Consider the following 15,591-nt stretch of genomic DNA (forward strand, 5'->3'; position numbering starts at 1 on the left):
TCACAAATCAGACATCACCTGCCCCAGGAAGGTCCGACCTTCTCAAGTCCAGAGTAGGTACTCGTCCATGCTCACCTTTCCTCTCGTGACTGCAGCACTTCTCCAACCAGGCTGCACTTTTCATCACGAGACTCCAAGTCCCATGAGAGCAGGGTTGGTGTCTCAAGTTTTCACTGTTCAGTTCCCAGACATGTGCCCATATCCAGCAATGACTGACTGAATAAATGAATGATTAGGAGAAGCTTAGTGATGGGAATAGTGCTCCTAATATTCTTTTTTTTTTTTTGCAGGTTTTGAGGTTTATTAAATTGAAGTATTAGTGCTCCTAATATTCTTGTAAAACTCAATTTCCTTAACTGAAAAAAGTAGGAGAGGTACATATAATGCAAATTACAAACTTTACAGTCAAATCATGCACTGGAGTGAAAACAGATGAAAATTGGTTTTTTTACCACCCAAAAAATGTTAGACACACTGGATGGAAATGCTGCTTACTCCAAGTAGCCCACCAAGTGAGGGTTACTTTGAAATACTGCAAATTCCATAGGCACTCAGGACGGCACAAACTGTGGGAAGAGAATGTTCCAAGTACAGACTAAAGGACAGAAGGTACAAATGGAACAACCCCTGATCGTGACCACCTAAGGAATTAACCAAGCTTCCGTTTCTGAAATACACTCAAAATACTTAACGCATTTTGTAAGTCTGAAGTATAAATAATAGGGATTTGCTGTTAAAGATAACTAAATAATTTCCTTCACCTAGTTTAGGACGTACAGGATGAGGCAAAAGTAGGTTTACAGTTGTGCATATGCAAAACAGCTTATTCTTGCTTGTGTTACTTATTAATTAGTTATTTTCCATATGAACTGTAAACCTACTTTTGCCCCACCCTGTATAAATCTCTATCACATTTGAGACTTAGTTCTTTTAATTTTTATACCAACAATTTTTTCTTATCATGTGTTTGTTGCCTATGCTAACAGGAATACAAGTTATACCAAATCAGAATTTTTATTAGCATTTCGGGGATGTGACCACCCTTTTAACTCTGTTCATATTTTAACAAGGCAACCTTAACCCAATGATCAAAGCTTCATTAGCTTGTAAACAAACTGTTTCTCAGGTAAACTGAATTGCCCCACATCAGGAACTTAAGCAAATAAGTAAGTACAAAAAAAGGCAGAGATTATAAATTAGGGCAGACAAATCTGTATCTAGCCCCAAGCCGGTAAAGAGCATTCTATCAATATAGTGAAATGCTAATCTCCTAATTAACAACCTAATTAGGTAATTATGGCTTTGCAGAGGGATGCCGAAATGAAATATGACAACATGGTCACCTCTTTATATGGCACCTGTGGGCCTTTTCAGCTGTCATTGCAAAGAGTGCAATATCAATTTGAACAGATGACAAAGTGCTGTCATTTTTCATTCTGATAATATACAGAATGCTTTGGACAGAAGCAGTTTACAAAAAGAAACATCTTGCCTGGTATTTTCCTAATTTAAATATGCTCAAATACTTCGTTAAAATTTTTGCACACTTTTTATATTTTATATAGGAGAATTACCACGCAGGTTTAAAAAAAAAAAACAAAAAACCTAACTGGCCATGCTGCTTAACTGTATATTTTGAAACTATTACAATTTCAATTATGAGGTATATGAAAATTAGAAAAAAGTAAAAGACACCAATTCATCATGACCTCTATTTTGTTTTCTTTTTTTTTAAATCCTCAGCCAGGGATATGTTTATTGATGTTAGAGAGAAAGAAAGGGGACAGAGAGAGCAACATCAATATGAGAGAGAAACATCGATAGGTTGCCTCCCATATGCACCCCGACTAGGCATCGACCCTGCAACCTCAGTGTGCGCCCTGACCCAATATCGGACCTGCAACCTTTCAGTGCACAGAACGATGCTCCGACCAGCTGCGCCACCTGGCCAGGGTGTGACTTTCAGTATTTATGCATTTTTAGTATTGTTACAGAAAAATGAAAATTCAAACTGATCTTTATTTTTCTTACAAAAAGATATTCACACTTATAATTTTCCATGATAAAAAAATGCTTCCCAATGTCCAAGCATTCAACTTACCAAAAAAGCTCTATACAGGAGTGGGCAAAAGTAGGTTTACAGTTGTTCATGGGGGGGAAATGCAGTAATTAATAAAGAATAACACAATACAGTGTTTCTTGTACTCACAACTGTAAACCTACTTTTGCTTGCCCCTGTACACACCAGTGTGCAGCCTTGCAGAGACAGAAGCACATTCTCTCTGAGACAGACCTGTCTGTCACTAAAGAGGTGATGATGGTAGGTGCCCTGAGACACTGGTTTCACCCGACAGGAACATGACTCTTCTTCTGTAATACTGTCTTAAATATGATTTTGTGGGGAGGAAAAGGTAGTTTCAAGAAACCTGAAACTGACTTCTAAGTGTAAAACAACAGAGGTGGAAACTACCTTAAAAACACAATCCATTTATAACTTTAATCGTCTGCATGAGCGAAAACGTTTTTGGTCAAAATGATGTTCACTGGCTCTATATTTTTAATACTAGTTTAAAAGAATTTTTCATTAAAAACTATTCATGTTTTCCAGACAATGTTTTGGAAAACAGAGAGATGCATAAAGACCAATCATCTTACCACCTACTTTTTTTCCTTCTTATGTATGACATAACTGGACATACTTTATAGTTATATATCCTTTTTTCACATCATGTTACATGATAAGCATATTAATATCATAAAACTCTTCCAAAACATCTAAAATGACTGCACAGCATTTCCATTCTATGGCTTTTCCATAATTTCTCTAAACTCTTCGTTAAATGCTAAAGTTGTTTCTAATTTTTACTATTATAAGTACCGCTGCAGTGAACATATTTGCACGTGAACATTTTCCTACATCTCTGCTTATCCCTTTAACAACAACTCCTAGAAAGGGAATTGCTCAAAAGGCATGCATGACTTATTTTGGCAAGGCCTGTGATAAATACTGCCAAAGCTCTTCCCAGCAAAGTCTGACTGATTTCTATCCCCACTAGCAACATGAGTGACCACCTCACCACCATCCTCTGCCAGCAATGAGTGTTATCAGAGTTCTATCAAATCTTTAAACTTGGTATCATAAGGTTATGCCTGTAATCAAACATTCTCACAATGTAATCAATAACAACTTGCTGCGGGCATTAAGTTTAAATGAGTAAGAAGGACCATGGTTGATGACAGTCCCAAAATAAGGGCCAGTTTCAACATCCAAGTCTAGAACAGCACGGCATATCGACAAAAACACTGTCATCACAGGGAAAAAACAAGGGTTCAAATCCTACCTTTTGCCATTATTGGTAGCTCTCTACCTTCACTCACTTTACTTCTCTAAGCTTCAGTTTCAGCATTTGTAAGATGGGGGTGAGGACATAGTATCCTTTGTTCTACCAACTTCAACAGGTAGTCATGGGCACAAAACAGAGGTAATATAAGCAACCGAAGGCGTTCATTGTTATCTAACAGATCGATTCATTTACTAGTCTATAAATGGCATAGTGAAACCCTTTTCTCCACAGTGCACAGTAGGTGTGCTAAGGGATTCACAAAGCACAACCAGAAATTAATGAGACTAATTTCACAATCCAGACATGAAATGAGTCTCACTCCTTCACAATCACTCCACAGAATCATTTCTTATTACATTATACTAATGTCTGAATGTCTTGCACCCTTGAATGCTTATAGCTGCATCTCTCCAGAAACATTATGGGTACTAGGTACTTACGTAAGTTATCTTATTTAATCCTCACCAGTAGTGTATGAGATTGGCAGTATTACCCTCATTTTGCAGATTGTGAAGGTCACGCAGTTTATAACTGACAAAGCCAGTATTCAAATACAGGTGGGTGTGACTTCAAGATTCAAGTCTGCCTGTCAGTTCTTTGTTAACATCTTTTATGTCAGCAACTAAGTTCAGATGAAAAATATACTTTGTTTTAAAAAGAAAGCCATTCCTTCAAACAATTTTCTACCAATTTCTCTGCTGAAGCAATGCTTATAATAATATACCTTAAAATGAGTCCATAGGGAACTAAAAAATGTTATTGTTTTGAATGCGTAAAATTCAGTCCATTTTGTGTGCACCAATAATAAAAGCATATTCATAAAAGTATACTCAAGAAATAGGATATGACTCTAATACTGCATATATTTACAGGTATATGTGACATAATATTCAATTTACTTCACAAGTGATTACTGTAATTTAATTCCAATACTTATTCTAATACCTTCTTGCTGTTCCCAGAATTTTTGTTTTGTAAGTAGTTTCTCCCATTTATCTCACTTTCAATTACTTAAAACTGTTTTCTTCTGAGGGCCCAAATTTTGTGTTTCCTATATTAAATCTATTTTCCCCAATATATCTAGACTGCTGCCAACTAGAGTTAATAAATTTTGAATGACTGCTCAGGGTTTATTTTGTTTATTTTTATATTCCATGTTTTTTTCTTATACAATGGAGTATGAATGAAAACAGGTATCTAGAAGAGTAATATTTTTTTTCAATTTTCACCTTGTGGAAGCTGGGTATTAAAATAAAAATAAATTAAACTCTTGGGCTGGGAACTCCCATACCATATTTCTCTCTCTATGCTGGGTGTCTCTATGCCCCCTTTCAATCTTGTGTATATATAGTCAACAAAGCACTGTGTGCCTTTGGGAAGCACCTGGCCTGTCAAGATCCTTTCCCAGAAGTAGTAATAAACAAAGAACAGAGGGAAGAGCGGAGCAGTGGCTCCCTACCTGCCAAGAGAGGAGAAGCAGCACTTTAAATCTGAACCATTCTCTACTGGGGTCTGCCAGTAATCAGCTGCGTAACTTTGAACATGTCAAATAGAATCAGAAAGCTTGGCATCCTGAAAAGACCTCAGCAAGACTTGATTTGAGTCCTCATTATCATCCAAATGGAAAAAAAGATACAAAGATTTCCAAGTGGCCTGACCAAAATCATAGGGCTGTTAGCAGCACACCTACAGTCAGACTTCAAGTCCCTTTCAATCTAGCACACTTTCTACTAAACTGTCTTTCACTGGGCACCAGTGTTTGCATCTCAAGAGGTTATGTTTACCCTCCGCATTCACTTCATGGCACTGTAGAGAGGATCAAAAGAGACAAGAGATCTGACAGCATTTAAAGTGCTAAAAGTATTACAAGGTCATCTCCCCATCAAACCCCACCCCTCCTGAAATTTAGCCTCATTATATAATAAAAGCGTTCTCTGCCACTTCCCTAAAAACATCAGTATGTGTCAATTACAATGCCCCTTCACTCTGCAATTTACCAGTAGACTTCTGATCAGTAATCTCCACTTGTGTTGTACCTCCTGCTCTGAACAGTGGGTACCAAAATTCCAGCGATAAAGGAGATCAGAGTTCATGCCAGGCAGGCTAGGACAGCGAACAGCCCACAGATGTGCTTTGGTATACACAATAATCTTTTAAATGGCAAATTTTTTAAACTAAATACATTAAAACCCAGATTTCCATCCTCTATTGAAAACAGGGAAACATCCCAGGACAATGGGCCTTCTTTCTCACAGAGCAATCAGTAACTGGAGCCACAGAGTGACGGATACCTTCAGGCTTCTCACTTGCCCCCCAGGTCACCAGGGTCTGTCCTACTTTCTTCGTTTCATCATAGGCATTTGAGTTGAAGACCCATGAGGTAGATGCTCAAAGAAAACAAATGTGATAAAATGTGTTCACTCTTTTGGAAAGTCCAAATTTTTCTAGCATTATCACTCATCAGCTGTGTGACTCCTGGCTCAACCACTAAGCCTTACTTGTGTGTTAAATGGGGTAATACCACCTATCTCTCAGAATCCTGAAGATTGAAGGAAACAAAATATACAAAAACACTTAACAATGACCAAAACATAGGTGCTCAATTATTTTAAACTTAACACAAGTTGAGATGTACTAACTTTTAAGTCAAACTTCTCAAAAACTTCAAGCTCACAGAAAACACAAAGTCAGGGCACCTCCCATGGGGGGAAAAAACAAAATGTGACAGAACTCCTTGTCATACAATAATTTGGTATCTACTGCTGTCTCTTAATCAATAAGGCCTATATATCAGAACAACAGATTTCCAGTAAATTCTCAGCCTGAAGCGTTTATAAATCCACTGAAGTATAACAGTTTCTAAAGTCTTCAGCTGTGAGTCAACCACCAAAGCAAACGCCCCCACTAAAAGAAAAGAAATAGATTTAACATGACAGATGAGGCAATGAGTACAGGGGTCCCATTCACTCCTCATTATCCCTACAGCCTAGCACAGTGACCAACAAACACGCTGAACAGGGCTCGCGGGCCAGCTCTTCTTTGAAGCCTCTCCGGAGGGTCCCCGTCCACACCAGGGAGAAGAAACAACAGAGTGTGGTACTGCAGAGTGGAGACACCAAAGTCTAGCAGAAAATCCCCTTCAGGCACAGCTGCAGCCGCTGCATAAACTCAAGGAATTTACTTAACCTCTTTATGCTCTAGTCTCCTAATCTGTAAACCGGGGATGCTAATCTACACCTTCCTGGACAGAAATAAATGAGATGTTACACTTAACACAATGCTGGCAACAGTAAGTGCTCATTAGCTGCTACTATCAGTGTTCCCTCCTTTGTGATCCTTGTACCCTGTGGGGACTGCTATTTTTGTACCTACAGTACTTTATTACAGCTCACCTGCACACAAGTAGGTCTCCCAGACTGGAATGCCAACAATCTCAGGGTGGGGACCTGGTTTATTCCTCTTTGCAACCCCAGGATACCATAATCCCTTTCACTGCTAAATGAATCACAGATCCTCAAAGTATTTATTAACTAAAAGTTATAAACAGAAACTGGAATTTACCTCTCTTGTCTGACACTCAAGCCCTCACTGACACTGACCCCTACTGACCCTCCAACTTCACCTCCCAGTATCCTCACTAAAAAGCAAGCCAGCGGCTTGCTTTATTCAGGCTGGCCTACTCACCACTCCAAAACCATGCCACAGTCATTGCACCTTTGCATCTTACAGTCATCCGTTCAGGGACCTTACCATGTATCAGGCCTCTTATCCACATTAGCTTACTACATATTCACAACACTCCATGAGATCCATACGATCCCCTATCCCAACCCATACTTCAGAAAAATAATGCTTAGAATTAAGAAACTTGCCAAATTTCACATATCTAGCGAGAGAAGAAGCCTGGAATTGGACACAGAGTCCACGGTTACTCTCTACAGAATGTTTTCCTTGCTCATATTCAAAGCTGAGCTGACCCACCTACCACCTTCTTGGTCTGAAAGATCATGCTCTCCTCTACATTTAAAAGAACATCTGTACCATTAATTTTGACAGTCTTTTCTCTTGTATACTTGTTTCAATGTTCTTGATATCAAGAGACATGGTATAAGAAAGAAGACAAAATACATAACGAAAAAAGCATAGATGCAGGCATCAAACAGACCTGGGTTTGAATTCTGGCTCTGTCTCGTACCAGCTGTGTAATTTATCCCGAGTCTTCCTAATCTGTAAATTGAGATTAAAATGATTAAACAAGAGAAACCTATATATAATAGCCAGTACATAGTAAATAATAAAACTTAGTTAACCCCACATTATGAAGCATTACCTCAAGAATGAATGTCACCCCCCCCACTTCTGTGCTCTACTGTATCACAGAAAGAACTCTCACACCATGTACTTATCACTCTGTGTTGGAATTATTCCCTTCTCTCTCTCACTAAATTTTCCTCCCTGCAACGGTGACTGAGCCTTATTTATCTCTACATTGTCTGACATGATACCTGGTATATATCCTCAGTAAATGCTTGCTAAGTGAAATAATTATAGATATAATGAGTGTTTATAGGATTCTAGAAAAGAAATAATTTCCAGCTGTGGTTGTCCTGAATTGGTGGAGGGAGGCCAATTTCATCTGGGCCCTGGGTAACATCTCAATAGGTGGCAACAGAAAGAGAGAAAACTTTCTAGGCGGGGAGAATGACCTACAAAACATAAGGGACAAAGAAAAGAACAAACATGATTTCAGGTCCTAATTATCTAAAGGATCAGGGCAGAGTAAGTTAGGAAGGGGCCCTCTTCAAGCATAGCTGGAACGTTAGCCAGATGCACGATCAGGAGTTGTAGAGGCATGTGAGTTCAGAACGGGATCACAGTAGCTGCAGGCAGGTATGAACACAAAGCTGAGTGGGAAAGGGGCCACCAGCACACCTATGAGGCCCCAGCAAGCTTGCAACTGTGTAAACTGAAAAAAATGAAAACAATTATCAATGCTTCATCAAGAACTCTTTCAGCATTTATTGAGCATCTCGTGTGGGCTCACAGTATATGAGGAATAAAAGATGGTGTCTCCTTTTCCTGCTCTAGCGGGTTTTTAAGTTAGGAATCCACCCCTTTTGCTTATCAAAACAAAATGAGACTGTTGGCTTTGTTGGAACTACTGTTTGTCAACACCTGTCTCCATTTGACCATTCACGTTGCTGGTTTTGGTTTACAACATACTTTGCACAAGTGCCAGGTACTGTGGAAAGATTCAAAATCTACATGCATTCACTCAAAATGAAATTTTAACCAATTTCTGAGTCAACCTGTGGGTCTCCAGTTCAGGTAATACTCTCATTTAAACTACAATCATTTTTTTTCTACCTTAAACAGATCTAGAGCACTCTTTGCCACTCCAAAAAATATAAAGCTCAATTTATACTCAAGTCACAGCAGCACTCCACCTAGGGAGGGGGAAAAACAGTTCTGCGAGGCCATTTACACCTTTGGGGCAAGGGGTAGAAGGGGCGCTAGGAACTGGGGGCCACCTCAGGCAATGATTTGAAAACTTGATTTTTATATTGTGAAGATTAAGACACCTGAATGTTGCCGAATGTGGGGCCAGAAACTGCCATCGCCAACAGTACCCTCCTCCCTCTCCCTACCCAAACTATCAGACCCACTGGCTTCTCCTCCCCCAAGTCAGAAACCCAGCTAGCTGTCAGGCTCACAGGCAGCAGCCTGCGGGTCTGGAAAGGTCCAGGAAACGGATGCTCACGGTTGCCCGATAAGCATCCGTTGCTGCCCAATGGGCAGCGCGGAGAGCAGAGGAGTGAGGAGCCCCTAAGCTCTATCGGTGGCTGGCAAGGGCGCAAGCGAGTAGGCTAGCGGCTAGGGCAACCTTTACCTGAAGGTGCTGCCACACTACGGGCCGGGTCGGCCCCCCGGACACGTTCCTTGGGGGGAGGGCCCGGCTCCCCTGCGCCTCCCGGCCCCTGCCCCGAACTCTCAAAATCCTCGGGGCCGGAGTTCCTCCCGGCCAGCTCAGCTGCCCCTTTCCGGGTTCGCCCACATACCCCCGCTACTCGCCGCCGCCCGCCGGATAAGCAGCAGCACTGTTTCCCCCAGTCGCTCCAAGACCCGGAACCGAACCCCACGCACCGGATGTCCCTGACAGGGAAGGAGCTGCAGGCTGGGGACGTAGTGCGCAAGCCCGGCTGCGGAGAGCAAGGAGAGGAGAGTTCTTGCGGGGCGGGGTCGAGTGGAAGGCCGTGAGCATGCGCGCCACTTTCCTGTAACGGGTAAGGCCTGTGGAGTCTGGCATGATATACCAACCGGACTTGCGTTAGGTAGAAATCAACGTTAGCGTTCTCCTCCGAAACTTCTCCTTTCTCCCCTCTTCCACGGTAAAAAAAACCCGAAGTTCATCAGAAATGAGTGATGAAGCACCTTTGCCTCTGGGTCAGAGAGACCTGGGTTCAATGCCAACTCTAACTTGCTGTGTGTTCTAAGACAAGACACCTCCCCTCTCTGACCCTTGGTTTTCCCATCCATACAACGTTCCCATTTTAGAGTATTGCTGCGAGACTCAAATGGGATGGTACTTTTAAAACGCTCGACACAGAGCCTAACATAGTAAACATTTAGTGAATGTTAGTTATTATTCTTATTATCTGTGAAATGGAGGTGATAATTATCTTCCTCAAGAACTGCAGGGCCGTTTCCCTAAGATATGAAAACTGGCACGGAACTGGAGCTCATTGTTTGCAGGGTCTCTCTCTCTCAGCAGGAATCAGTGAGGGGAGACACTGATGGGAAAGGAAGAACTCAAGCAGTGCAGTGATTTCTCTCTCCTAAGTGAGAGATAGTCCAGAGAGTCTCTTTCAAAACTGCACCTTAGGGCTCTGGCCAGGTTGTGGGTTCCATCCCCCCTCAGGGCACACACAAGAAGCAACCAATGAATGCATAAATAAGTGAAACAAATTAGTATTTCTCTTCCTCTCTAAAATCAATCAATGAATTTTTTTAATGCATCTTAGCAAAAGGGAAAAAAAAAGTCAAAGTCAGATTTCAGCCTAGACCCAATATTAAAGCTACCAACAAATACACCACAATCTACCTTCATGTTCAAATATATAATTAATCTCTTAGCTCCTGGGGGCTGGGGGTTTTGGGGGGAGGAAGATGCACCTTAAACACCCAAATGCGTTCCTGCACACACATCACCACAGTTCCATTGGGGGCCTATTAGAGGAGCTCTGCTGAAGCAGAGGGTGTAAACAAGGTTAGATAGTCTGCTTTCTAAAGTCACCAGATTACTTGGCCCCTCTTAAATATAATCAATTTTCACTTGTCTTGACCTCCAATCTGAAGCACAGCTGCCTGATTATCCCTCAGACACATAAAACTCAACCTACCTAACACTGAAATCAATTGGACGTGCTAAGCATTTATGTATTGTAAGGATTCAATAGCCACTCTACCACTTACAAATGTTGTGACTTCATGTTTCCAAGCTGCCTCTCTAAAATTCCTTATCTGTAAAATGGGAATAACAAAAGTCCTAAGTAACCCCATTGCGTTGCTGTGAGGTCGAAATGAGCTAATACATGTAACTCACCTGGAATAGAGCTCAGCGTGTAGCTACCATTGACTAATACATACGATGCTTTCCACTATTATTACGCCTTAGTCAGTAAACTAGTACTTACTGAGTGCATGAGGATTAAGCCTTCCCAAGGCACTGGAGGTTTCAGTGGTGAAAAGCTAGACAGGGACTTTACCCTCATGAAGCTTATAGTCAAGTTTGTCTATGAATTTTAAATAGTTGCTGTGGCAAGTTGGAGTGCAGGGAAATATGGTAAAATTTTAAAGACATGGTTGAGGGCCCCACTGGGAATGGAGGCTGAATTTATGGTGATGCTGATAGAATGGTTTGTGTGACTTTTCTATAGGTAGTTTGAATAGTCAAGATTCAGGCACACAAAGAGTCAGCAATTGCTTTAATCCAAGGAAGGAGTTTTGCCAGACAGATGTTTAAGATCCCAGCTTCTAAGAGTGCTTAAAAAAAAAAGGATCACAGAATGGATGCTGGATAATTAAGTTAGAAAATTCAAGAAAGGCTTGTGTCACTGGCCTGAAGGTCCTGGAACAGGTGTCACAGACGGAGCAAGGAAGAAATATGGAGGTTATCCTCAGAGATGGATGTCTCAGTGAATAGCCTCAGATGAAGAGTCACGTGAGAGTGGGGGCCTGGCTGAAGTGAAATGGAGGGAAAAATTATTGGAGATGAGATAGTCAAGGAACTGAGGTGCTACATGAGCCTCAAAAGCTCCCAGGATGATGGCTGCACATGGGGTGAAAAAGAAACTGGGGTGCTTCCCAAGCCATTCTGCAAATGAGGGAGGTAGGGAAGGAGACGAGGAGGAGAGAGGATGAGCCAACTGCATGGCTTAGCCTCCAAAAAGTAGGGGCTGTATCAGACAGTCAAAGTGACATTAAAAAGCAAAGCATACAATGACCTACCTCCCAGTGCAGGGGTGTGTGGCGTGGGATCATAGCAGCTGACACACACTGACAATGATATTTTTATAGCACACCGATTGTGCTGGCCCAGGGGCCGACGGGAAACTCCGGTAGACAGGAGGGCAGAGGGAAGAATACCTCAGCAGACCTGTGACAATCAGGTTTCACAGACGTCGGCTCCAACTCGGAAAGGAGGCTGTGATAAATGATGGAGTTTCCTTTTCTTTTTGTTCCCAAGACTAGCACTGGGGCAATGGACAGAGACTGAACACCTAGTAGCTGTGTGGCCTTCAACAAGTGACTTTGCTCCTCTATGTCTCATTTTCCTCACCCAGGTTGTTATGACGATGCAGTGGGGACTGCTTGGAACATTGCCTACCTACAGAAGTGTTGCATAAATGCCAGCTCTACGTCCTGGCACACCGGGATGGACAGCAAGCTTCAGGTCCCTTTAAGTTTTGGCTTCCCTCGATTCGTGCTCAAACCTCCATTGCCCTTTCCCTCTCCACTCAGTAATTCCTTGCCTCCTCCCCCTACTCCTCCTCCTCCTTTTTCTTTTCCTCTGCCTTTTATTTAGTGGCTTAAAACAACAACCATTTATTATTTCTCAAGATTATGTGGGTTGGTGGGTGGTTCTTCTGCCAGGCTTGCCTTTCAGTGAGATGGCAGCTACTGTGGTTGGAAGGTCGAAGATGCCTGGAAATGCTGGCCAGGGCACCTTGGTTTTTCTTCTGGTGGCCTCTCTAGTGGCTATCTTAGTTTTCTACATAACACTGGCAATGTTATAAAAGAATAACCCCCATGTGCTTTTTATTTTTTTTAAGGTTTTATTTATTTATTTTTAGAGAGAGGGGAAGAGAGAAACATGGATTGGTTGCCTCTCGCACGCCCCCACCTGGGTACCTGGACTGCAACCCAGGCATGTGCCCTGCCTGGGAATTGAACCAGTGACCATTCAGTTTTCGGGACAACGCCCAACCCACTGCGCCACACCAGTCAGGGCAGCCCCAATGTGCTTTTTAAAAATTTTTTTTATTTTATATATGTATATACATATGTGTGCCATTTTAATTGTTTCCTAAATATATTATTTTTATTCCTTAAGACCCAATGCATATATTACTTCCTCCAGGAAGCTTTCCCAGATCATCTCTTCCTAATAGGCCAGTGAAGAGCTTCATGCTCTGTGTTCAACATTTCTCACATTTTCTGTTGTTCTTTCAATACACATCAGTCTCCCTGACAGGACATAAGGAGAGGGACATTTCTTACTTCTTTTTTATATACTAAGAGCTTAAAATACCATAAACACTTGGTAAAACACATGTTAAATGAAAAGCTGCTCAAAACATGCACTAGGAATGAAGCAATTGGAAATCGCATTTTATATAAGCTGAATTTGCACGTGGAAAACACCACTTTGCTAAACCTATGACAACAAGCTGAGAGTAAACATAATAAGATGAAAGTAACACTCTTTCAAGCCCCGCCAGAGCTGTGGGAAAATGGAGGCACCTTCGAGTTTCTCTGCAAATGTGTGTTCTTAATATTTTATGTGACTGAATATGTTTCCTTGGTCTTTACCCAATTTTGGTTTTCTCTACTTTTGAAATATATTTTTCCTCCCATAGGGAAAACATAGGCTTTTTACTCTTGTGGTACGAAACAATTTCAGGACAACAGTAAATCACGTGTCAAAAATCCATTAAAACTATTTTAAAGAAGCCCCCAAGAAGTGTATAATTTCAGAGCAATATAATATATTTTCAAATTAAAATAATATTTCAATGTAAAGAATTTTTTAAAACGAATGTATTGCTTTATACTGAGATGAGCTGGTGGGTGTAAAGGAAGCACAAAATTAACCAACCAGAAAATCTTAAACATAACACTTTGCTGATACTATTTAAGTACAGATCAGTTCTGGGTGCTCCACAGAGACTCACTGAGCTTTGTTCTATTGTGTTTTTGTGCTGAATGTCATTTCTGGTGAATATCCCTTTTTAGACACTTGGGGTGAAAAATGAAACATCTGGCTGGAATTTACTATTTCTCTGACTACATAAATGTAGTCCCTGCCCCAAATCCAGGCCCTGTAGCCACTTCTAATAGTATCTGTTCTTGTTGTAAAGGTAGCTAGTACTGTGTGTGTCGACTCCTAAAATAATTGATGGTAACAGGACTTAGGATGTATAAAACCAGTTTTGTGGAATGCAACTTCTAAGAATACATAATTAGCAGTGTCTCCATTAATATACACTATGTTCAACAGTGAGAACCACTATCATAAATAAAGGTAGACATGGATAAATTTATAATTAAAAATGCATTAGAAATTACAAGCATAATTTATTTACTAATGTGCACTGGAATAAATTTTATGTGTAATATTTTAAAACAGGGCATTAATAAATAATAGTGAACATAAAATGTTTTTGCAGCTAAAAATATTTCAATAAATATTAGTAAGTTAGATGCACTGCAGAGTTATAACTGCTATGAAGTAAAGTTTATAGACTACAATCACAATGCAGAGGATGGTTTCTTGGGTGTATTCAAAATATCAGAAACAAGTAACTGTCTTTCTTCAAAGCTGACAAGTAATAAGGGTATTAGTGCCTGCAAACTTTTAAAAAATACAAGCTTAGGATATCCAAATAGTGAATAATTGACCATGACTTGAGACACCAAGTCTTGTGATCACGTGCCTTTGCAGATTAGTGCATTCAGATCTTACCCACCTATTTGTTTGACCCACACTAATTTGGAGCAATTTCTCCCAGCTGAGCCCCCCTACAGGTCCTTTTTGAAACTTTCACTTAAAAATTGGCCTTACCTTACACTGTGGTTTTGCTATGTCAAGGGCAAATAATTCCTAGGTGCCAGGCACTGTTCTAAGGGTTCACATATTTTACTGACTCCATGCTTGTTACCACTTCACTCCACTAACTCTATTATTTTAACCTTAATTGATTTCACATTGAGTGTTCACAGCATGTGTTTTCAATGAGACTATAAGTCCCACAATCCACAGCAGTGTTTGTGTGTTTGTGGGATGCCACTGGAAAAAAGAGCAATGTTTATGTGCAGAGGGTATGGTCTCGTTTTGTTTGTCCAGGTAGGACAGTAGTTGATTACTAGCAATGAATGGCATCAATCACTGATTGAGCGTTATTCCGTGCCCAGCACAGATCTGCCTAATAGCTTGATACACGTAATCTGATTTAACCCTCACAACAATCCAATAAATAGATACTGTTATTATCCCATTTAACAAAGGAGGGAACTGAGCCTCAAGAAGGTGAAGTCACTTGTTCAGGATCATACAACTAATAACCGGCTGACGTGGAAGCCCCAAGCTCTACACTTTTTCCAGTAATAATCAGCAGCCCCTGCTCCTAAAATAACCGTGTCTTTCTCTAAATCATGTTGCCTTCCAGCATCTCACAATCCTTTCAGCTGGGTTTTCCCCCCATTGACATCTAATCTAAGTCCCTCCTGCTCCCATTTAAGATAATTCCCTCATGTCCTGTCCTTAGTAGACAAGAACCGATGCTGAAAACACATGAGCAATATCCCATTAGATATTTGAAGATGGCTATTAAATTCTCCTTAACCTTCTTTTCTCCATGATACTGTATTGGTAACCCCAATTCCTTGAGCCTTTCCTCACAGGGGCTCTTTCTAAAGCATTCCACCTCCTGAGCCACATTCCTAGAGAAGGGGTTCAGATTTTCCA

At 40.9% G+C, this 15,591-nt stretch overlaps 1 protein-coding gene and 1 long non-coding RNA gene across 10 annotated transcripts in view; one reads left to right on the forward strand and one right to left on the reverse strand.

Annotated features, from left to right (window-relative positions):
- MAPKAP1 (MAPK associated protein 1) overlaps positions 1-9,495 on the reverse strand; it is a 212,321-nt gene extending 202,826 nt beyond the window's left edge. For 2 of the 9 annotated variants that reach the window (XM_024562112.4, XM_024562111.4), the window contains exons 1-3: positions 9,235-9,495; positions 7,510-7,571; positions 76-216 (exon numbers count right to left, since the gene is read on the reverse strand). The gene's annotated coding sequence lies outside the window, so the exon portion shown is untranslated. The remainder of the gene's footprint in view (positions 1-75; positions 217-7,509; positions 7,572-9,234) is intronic. The other 7 variants (XM_024562109.4, XM_024562110.4, XM_024562114.4 and 4 more) reach the window with 5 other exon arrangements.
- Positions 9,496-9,546: 51 nt separating this feature from the next.
- Positions 9,547-14,272, forward strand: LOC128779691 (uncharacterized). Its single transcript, XR_008425778.1, has 3 exons — positions 9,547-9,628; positions 12,188-12,297; positions 12,698-14,272. It is a non-coding gene; the product is annotated as an uncharacterized lncRNA (long non-coding RNA).
- Positions 14,273-15,591: the final 1,319 nt, after the last annotated feature.

Source organism: Desmodus rotundus, chromosome 1, assembly GCF_022682495.2.
Source record: "Desmodus rotundus isolate HL8 chromosome 1, HLdesRot8A.1, whole genome shotgun sequence".
NCBI lineage: Eukaryota > Metazoa > Chordata > Mammalia > Chiroptera > Phyllostomidae > Desmodus > Desmodus rotundus.